General features: G+C 36.9%; 1 long non-coding RNA gene across 1 annotated transcript in view; it reads left to right on the forward strand.

Annotated features, from left to right (window-relative positions):
• Positions 1 to 8,043, forward strand: part of LOC106148705 — a 27,246-nt gene extending 19,203 nt beyond the window's left edge. The window contains exons 2-3 of the long non-coding RNA XR_001234357.1: positions 5,677 to 5,858; positions 7,883 to 8,043. This is a non-coding gene — a long non-coding RNA (uncharacterized LOC106148705). The remainder of the gene's footprint in view (positions 1 to 5,676; positions 5,859 to 7,882) is intronic.
• The last annotated feature ends 666 nt before the right edge of the window (positions 8,044 to 8,709 follow it).

Raw genomic sequence — 8,709 nt, forward strand, 5'->3', positions numbered from 1 at the left:
TGAAATGTATGGTTTGCCTTATTTCTTTCTCAGTATGTTGGTTGTTTGTGTATAGGACTGCTATTGATTTGTGAGTATTGACTTTGTTTCCAACTATGCTACTGAATTTGTTGATTAATTCTAGGAGTCTTTTGGTGGAGTTTTTGGGGTCTTCTATGTAGAGTATCATCTCATGTGTGAATAATGATAATTTCACTTCTTCCTTTCTTATCCTTATTTCTTTTATTACTCTGTCTTGTCTAATCACTCTGGCTAGTGTCTCCAGAACTGTGTTGAATAGGAGTGGTGACAGTGGACATCCTTGTCTTGTTCATGATTTTAAAATAAAGCTTTTAGCTTTGTCCATTTAGCATGATGTTAGCTGTTGGTTTGTCATAGATGACTTTTATCAGATTGAGGTAAAGTCCATCTTCACCAATTTTCTGTAGGGGTTTTATCATGAATGTGTGTTGGGCTTTATCAACAGGTTTTTCTGCATCTATTGAGATGATCTTGTGATTCTTATTTTGGTCTGTTGATTACATTTATTGATTTGTTTATATCAAACCATCCCTGCATTCCTGGGATAAATCCCACTTGGTCGTGGTGTATGGTCTTCTTCATGATTTGCTATGTTCTATTCCCTAGTATTTTATTGAGAATTTTTGCATCTATGTTCGTTAGGCAGATTGGCCTATAGTTCTCTTTTTTGGTTGGGTCTTTTTCTGGTTTTGGTATCAGTGTAATACTTTTCTCCAGGAATGAGCCAGGGAGAATTGCTTCCCTTTCTATTTCATTAAACAGTTTGAGAAGAATTGGCATTAAATCTTCTCTAAATTTCTTGTAGAATTGAGGTGTGAATCCATCAGTCCTGGGCTTTTCTTTGTCAGTAAGTTTTTTATTACATTTTAAATTTCATTGTGTGATATTAGATTCTTCAAGATATTTATATCTTCTTGATTCAGCTTTGGTAATTAATATGTATCTAGGAATCTGTCCATTTCCTCTGTTTTTTCCATCCTATGGGAGTAAAGAATTTCAAAGTATGTATTGATGATCTTCAGAATTTCTACTGGATCTGTAGTGATTTCACCCCTTTCATTCCTCATTGCATGGATTTGAGGTTTTTTCTTTCCTTCTTTTCATAAGGTTGGCTAGGGGTTTATGAGTTTTATTTATTTTTTCAAAGAACCAATTTTTGATTTGTTAATTCCTTGTATTGTTTCCTTAGTTTCAATTGCATTAATTTCTGCTCTAATCTTTATAATTTCCTCCCTTCTTCAGACAGTGAGCTTAACTTGCTCTTCTTTTTCTAGAAGTTTGAGATGCAGCATAAGGTTGTTTATTTGTATATGTCTGTTTTCCTGACATGGGAATCCTCTGCTCTGAATTTCCCTCTGTGGACTGCTTTCATTGAGTCCCACAGTTCCTGGTAGTTTGCATCTGCATTTTTGTTTAATTGTAAATATTATTTAATTTCTTCTTCAATTTTTTCTGTGACCCATTGGTTGTTCCGGAGGATGTTATTTAATTTCCATGTGTTTATGGAATTTTTGCAATTTCTTTTGTCATTAATTTCCAGTTTCATTGCACTATGGTCTGATAACATGCATGGGACAATTTCAATTATTTTGCATTTACTTAAGCATGTTCTGTGTCCTAATATGTGGTCTGCTTTACAGAATGTCCTGTGTGCAGCTGAGAAGAATGTGTATTCTAACGTTATTGGGTGGAATACTCTGTACAGGTCTACTAAATCCATTTGTTCACATGTTTGCTTTAGTTCTGTTATTTCTTTGCTGATTTTTTTGTCTAGTAGATTTATCTCTCTGTCACAGTGGGGTGTTAAAATCCCGTTACACTTGTGTTATTACTTACTTGATTTTTCAGGTCTGTTAAAATTTATCTTATATACTTGGGAGGTCCTGCATTTGGTGCATAGATATTTATGATTGTTATCTCTTCCTCTTGTGTTTTCCCCTGACAAGAATGTAATGACCTTCTTTACCTCTTTTGATAATTGTTGCTTTAAAGTTCACATTGTCTGCAAACCTAATAGCTACAACCGCTTTTGTGTGAGTTCCTGTTGCATGGTGTATTGTTTTCCATCCTATGACTTTCAGTCTATGAATTTCCTTTTGAGTTAAATGTGTTTCTTTTATACAGCATATTGTTGGATTTTGTTTCTTAATCCACTTTACCAGTCTGTTTCTTTTGATTGGTGAATCGAGGCTGTTTACATTAATGATTATTACTGATATGTATTGACTTATTTCTGTCATGTTATTTTCCCACTCTTGGTTCTTTATTTTCACTCTCTGTTTAATTGTTTACCTTGCTTGGTAGTTCTTGTCTGTTCTTGAGATTGTGGTCATTTTTATCTCTTTGTAGAATATCTTTCAGTACTCATTGTAAGATTGGTTTGGTGCTCATGAATTTCTTCAGCTGATCTTTGTCAAGGAAGTATTTTATTTCTCCATCAACTTTGAAAGAGTTTTTCAGGATACAGAAATCTGGGTTAGAAGTTGTTTTCTTTCAGGACCTGACATACTTCACTCTAAGCTCTTCTTAACTTAATGGTTTGTGTTGAGAAGTGTGTGGTGATTCTGATGGGCTTTTCTTCACAGGATATCTGTTTCTTTTTCTCTAACAGCTTTTAATATTCTGTTCTTCCATTGAATGTCTGGGATCTATATTATTATGTGTCTGGGTGTATTTTGATTATGGCTAATTAGGGTTCTATATGCCTCACTTATGTGTATATAAGATTTTTGTCCCATGCTTGGGAAATTTTCTGTTATTACTTCTGCAAGTAGTCTTTTTACGTCATTCATGTTTCCTCCCGCTCTTTTGTTAACACCTATCAGCCTTATATTGTTTTTCTTTGCCTCATCCTGGAGCTGTTGAATTGTTATTTGCTGTTCCTTTGTTATTTTTAAGAGATCTTTTCTTTAATAATCATGAGCTGCAATGCTGTCTTCAGGGTCTTAAAGTCTCTCTTTGGTTTCATTCAAGTGTTTTTTTCCAGCTTTCAGTTGAAGTTTTGATTTCTTTTTTTTTTTTTTCCCCCCTCTGGTACCAGGAACCAAACTCACGACCTTGCGCTTGCCAGGCAGGCGCTTTTGCCGCTGAGCTAAATCCCCAGCCCCTTGATTTCTTGAATGTCTCTTAGAATCTGTTTCTTACATTCATATTGTTTCATATATTGTTCATTTAAAATTGCCATCATTTTTCTGTGCTCCAGTATTTTTTATCTTTGTCTTTTTATATGCTGAGCAATTCTTTCATTATGGTTGTCTTTTTCTCTTAACCTGAGCAATTATTTCTGATCTGATTTCCTCTATAGCTTAATCTAATTGGTTCTTTTTTTTCAGTTGCTATCATTTCAGAGATTTAAGGTGTGTGACTTCCATTTTCTTCCATGTTGATATTTCCTGGACTTGTTCTGAGTGGGGTGGAGGACAGAGATTTCATTTTGCTTCTTCTTTTTGTCATTTTCAGATCTCCCTAGGTTTCTGGGGATTCAGGGTCATTCCTGAGATGGTGTTGAGAGGTGGAGTGCTGGGTTTTGGGCTCCCAGAAAGTCAACTGAAGCTTCCTAGAACACAGGGTCTTTCCCACGATGGAAGCAGTGGGTAGAGCAAGGGGTCCCTCGCTAGCGGACTCTCACCAAGTTTTCCCAAGCCCAAAACACCCTCCTTTAATGGCAGGAGGGGGCAGAACTAGAGGACCCAGGCACCCAGACAGTTTGCTGAGACTTCCCAAGTCCAAGGCACCTTCTCCCAGTGGTGGAGGGGGCAGAACCAGGCCTATTTATTTTTTAATGTGGTGAAGAATGTTAGAGGATACATTTTCACTAAAGTGTTTCATCTCATTGCTAACAAGAAATGTTATCAAATGCACATTGCATTTTCCTCTAAGTAGTCTCTGCTTCACCATTACTGCAGGCAAGATGTGAGGTTAGAAGGCCAAACATGACTTCACGTTTCCTCTGCTAATGTAGACCTCTGAGGAAGATGAAGCAGATGTTTCCAAACAGTTAAGGTTTAGAGCTTTGATACAGACAAAATGCAGTTACTAGCTTGCTTCATCTTCACACCCAGTAATTTGTCTTTGAAACCATGGGTGATCTTTCTCAAGTGGAATGCTTTTAAAACAATACATTGGGTGGTGACTCAGAAAGAATTTTTAAAAATTGATGGCAATATTGTCAATTACTTTATGAAGAAAACAAACTCATTGACTTTCCCATGTTGTAGGAGAGTCTGCTAAATCTTTATGCTTTTCTGTTCAAAGATCATGAGCTGGCATATGGCATGTTTTGTTGGGATGTTGTCTTGGGGATAAGGTACCAATGGTCATGGTCAAGACAGTTAAATTTCCCATTCCTCAATGAATCAAACCACTGGCAAATTAAAGAAACTCCTCAGACTATGACTTGATTATGCCCATTAGGTAGTTTGACTCAGGGAAATAAGGTGAAACAGGAACTTAAGATGAAAACTTTCAATGTGAACTAACGTGTTGACTGATTTGTTGTTTAAACGAAAGGGAAACATGGAAGGAACAGAGAGTTGTTCAACTTAGTCCAGCAGAACACAAAACACAAATTATAAATACCCTTACTTCTTTAAGAAAATAAAGTTTGATGTAACTGAATTATTGATTGGGTCAATAAAATTGATTTTATGAAAATTATTTTGTATTTGACAGGTTACTTTAGGAAATATTGATATAATTGGATAGACACATATTTTAAAGGTAAATGGAGGAATCTGTTGTAAGATGTAATTAATTTTTATAAAAATAAGTGATCTGTACATCACAAGAATAATTGATAAACAAAAGACACCTGGTCATATACATTATGGTCACTGAAATGACAGTCTAGCTGGTGATGGCCAGCGATTTAGAGCCTTCAATGATACAAACAGCTCACTGTGGTCTGCATGGCATAGGTTCGTCACCACTGTAATCTGGGCAAATGCAGCACTCAGGAGTACCCAGAGTGACCCAGTGTTGTGGCAAGCCTGTATGCCAAGAGGGCATGGGTTGATCCAGGGTGATGTTTAAAGACCCAGCAAGTGAGGTCAACTGTGTCACTGAAAACAATTGTTACTAGGAATCTCAAGGAGAGAAATCAACGTCCAGGAAGTGCACTTCCAACAGTAAGGAAGGGCTCCAAGTTTTAGAAGAGCTAGACTACTTGAAAGCCATCAAAGCAAAAACTTAAACAGGGAATGAATTACCAAACGAGTAGTGACCTCGTTTCACCAAAAAGAGGGAGTCTTCTTTGGATTAGTCAGTTCGCAAACATTTATTGACTATTGTATAAGTGACTGATATACTAAGTTCTAGGGTACAAAGGAAATAGGATTTACTTACTGTCCTTTAATTGCTCAAATTAGACCTGGGACATGAGTGTAAGAGTTAACTAGGAGGAAGTGTCAGGATGATAAATGCTAAAATAGAATTGGCATTACTTACAGCTTTTCTATCATATGTCAGGATTAGATGTAGAGATGACAAATTAGAGATGGAATTTCCACATGAGGATCAAGTAGTGTATATGTATGAGAAAAGGAAGGCTGTGGAGGTGAACAAGAGTCAGGGTTAGTTATTACTGAGACGATGTTTGCAGGAGTAGATGGACGAGTTTTTCTCGGTCTTGGCTGATAGTATATTTTCTTCCTCTAGATCCCATCATCTCTTGAAATAACCAGATGAAGACCTACAAAGTTGGAGTTCTCATTTATTCTCAGCAAATAATGAACTTTACATATTTAATTCATCTGACAAAGATGGAGAAAATTTGTTGAAAGTAATATAATCCTGTTGAGGTTGAGGAGACCCTGTCCCAGAAAAAGCCGCTAAACCAGGTTTGCTCTCAATTTGTTTATTTCTCTCACAAGGGGAATCTTACTTTACTTACATTCCAAGGGATAATTTAGAAATTAGTACTCATATGTGATTTCTGTCTATATTTCTTTACTATAGCTTATACTAATTTTGAGCATGCAACCAAAAGAAGCATGTTATTTCACATGCTACAGAACAGGATAGAAAACAATGTAACAGATACAAGCAAATTCATTTTTTCTAGTCTGCCAAGTATTAAGCCTGGCCCATTATTAAAGAATCTATTAAGAAGTGTGCAAGGGTAGCAGTCAAATTGCTGTTGTTTAGGATGGAAAGTTCCCCTGAAGGCTCACGTGTTCAGAGTGGAGCTCTTGAAGGTGACTGGCTCAGGGCGGGTGCTGCTTTTATCAATGGACTAATCCACTAATGAGTTCCTAGCCAAATGTGCTGTTGGGCTCTGGGAATGTTTTGGAGGAGCTGGGTCACTGGGGGTGATCTGAAAGTCTGTATTCCTGTTCCCTATCCCTTTTTCTCTGTGTTTCCTGATGCCATGAGCTAAGCTGCTGTCCTCTGCTATTGGCTTTGGCCATGACGTTTCTGCCTTGGAACCAACCATTCATGGAGTGAAACCTCGAAACTTTGATCCAAAATAAACCTTTTCTCATTATCTTCCAGTGTTTGGTATCTGTGACAAAAAGCTGACTAATATACCGTCTGAGCCTTGGAATTAGGAAACTTCTCCTTCTTGTGGTGCAATCTTAGCTGAACCTCTCAATGGTTGTCTACTTGTTTCCTTAACTGTAGAGTGTCACGGTCATGTACATGGTACAAGTGTAACATGAAATGATGATGGCATGTGTACGATTGCTTCACATTAGAGTCTATGGCTCTTCCAAGTATCATTTCACCTCCTCATTCCCACATGATCCCTTATTTATCCTCCTTGTTAACAACATGAAAGAACATTCGATGGGGGGCCTCTTGTTCAGAAATCTTTTCTTACATTTGCATTCAGAAATACTTTTGTTGTCTTCTGCTACGTAGGAAACAGTGAGGATGTAAACCAGCTCTCTGTTTCCTTCATGATCCATGGAGAAGAGCTGCCTGCCATTTTTCTGGAGCATATGGCTTTGATTTTATATAAAGTTTAATAGTATATAAGTTTCTCTCTCTATTTTCTTGTAATTTGGATTGATCAGAGAAAGGTGGTTTTTATGTAGGATATCTTAATTTATAGTTAACAAGCCATGGTGGGACTCCTATGCTGAAATTATTACTCCTGTCAGAAACATAGGAAGTGTAAAGTGTAGAGTGATATAAGTTTAGTAACTGAGGAAATAATGAGATATTCTCAGCCAAAATTTCTCAAGGGCATACTGCTTCGATTATACATTTATTGTTCTATTTTTCTTGTAAGCATCTAAAGTAGATTGCACTTCTGTTATCACATTAAATATATGTTATGAACAAAGACCAATAATATTTATTCAAAACCATAATTATGTATCATAGATTTTAAATATTACCAATATTGCTAGCTCTATTATAGATAAGTAATCAAAGTTCAGAAAAGATAAGTAAATTCACCACGTCAAACTACTAGCATTTTTCTCCTCAGGATTCATGTCCTGGTCTGCTTTACTTTATAAAAATGCAAATTTTACAATGCCTTGAGGCAAACTTCAAATTACAACTTCAAAAATTGCTTGCCAGAAGAGAGTCAAGTTTGCTTGCCTTAAATGTACATATTTTGAATGAGGAGAGATATTTTTGTCTCCTGGCTTGGCACATACTTGGGTCTCAATAAATATAGAATAAACAAGGAAATGAATCCTAGTGGCACTAGGACAGAGCTTTGTGTGTATTTCAGAAAGGCACAGGGGAGCTTTACGGAGGTGTGTGCAGTTGTGGCTGCCTCTGAGTTGACAATGATTGTTTCTGAGTCCTGTGTGGGAGGAGGTGGTTTCCCACAGGAAAAGTGCTGGGTAGTAAAGCCACAGAGATTTGTTGATATATTTGCTTGACATATCTTATGGTCATGTAGGAAGTTATTTTGTGGTTCAATCAATAAGATATTTCCAAGCTGCTTCACCACTTCCCACTGCCACCTCTTCCACTGGAGTGAAGACTTCCTGTTTTGTAGCAAGTGCAATTATGCCTTCACCATCAACCACCAACCTGAGGACTGCATTCACTGCATCCCATAGATTCCGGTAAGTTGTATTTACATTTTCATTTGTTTGTAGGTATTTTTTAATTTCCTCTTTAATTTCTTCTGTTACCCATTGGTTGTTCAGGAGGTTGTTATTTAATTTCCAAGTGTTTATGGAGTTTTTGGAGTTCCTTTTGTCATTAATTTTCAATTTTATTGCACTGTGGTCAGATAATATGCATTGGATAATTTGAGTGATAGACTTGAGTCTATTTTCTGTCTTTGACAGGTGGCAAGCCAATTTTTCCAGGACCATTTTTAAAGAGGCTGTCATTCTTCCAGTGAGTTTGCTTGGCCCCTTTATGAAAGATTAGGTGGCTGAGTGTGTTTGTAGTTGGGGCTGTTCCAGTCTGTTCCATTGATCCTCACATCTATTTCTTAGCCACGACCAGGTTGATTTTATGACAGTAGCTTTGTAGTATAATTTCAGGTCAGGGATTGTGATTCCACCTGACTTGTCCTTGTTGCCCAGGATTGCTTTTGCTATTTTGGGTCTGTTCTGGCTCCAGATGATTTTAGGAATGTTTTTTTCTAGATCTGAGTTATGCTAATGGTAGTTTAATGGGAATTGCATTCAATCTGCACAACAATTTTGGAAGTATGCCCATTTTCACAATGTTGGTTCTTCCTATCCATGAGCATGGAATATTTTTCCATTT

The sequence above is a fragment of the Chinchilla lanigera genome, unplaced genomic scaffold (assembly GCF_000276665.1).
Source record: "Chinchilla lanigera isolate Chin_1 unplaced genomic scaffold, ChiLan1.0 scaffold00026, whole genome shotgun sequence".
NCBI lineage: Eukaryota > Metazoa > Chordata > Mammalia > Rodentia > Chinchillidae > Chinchilla > Chinchilla lanigera.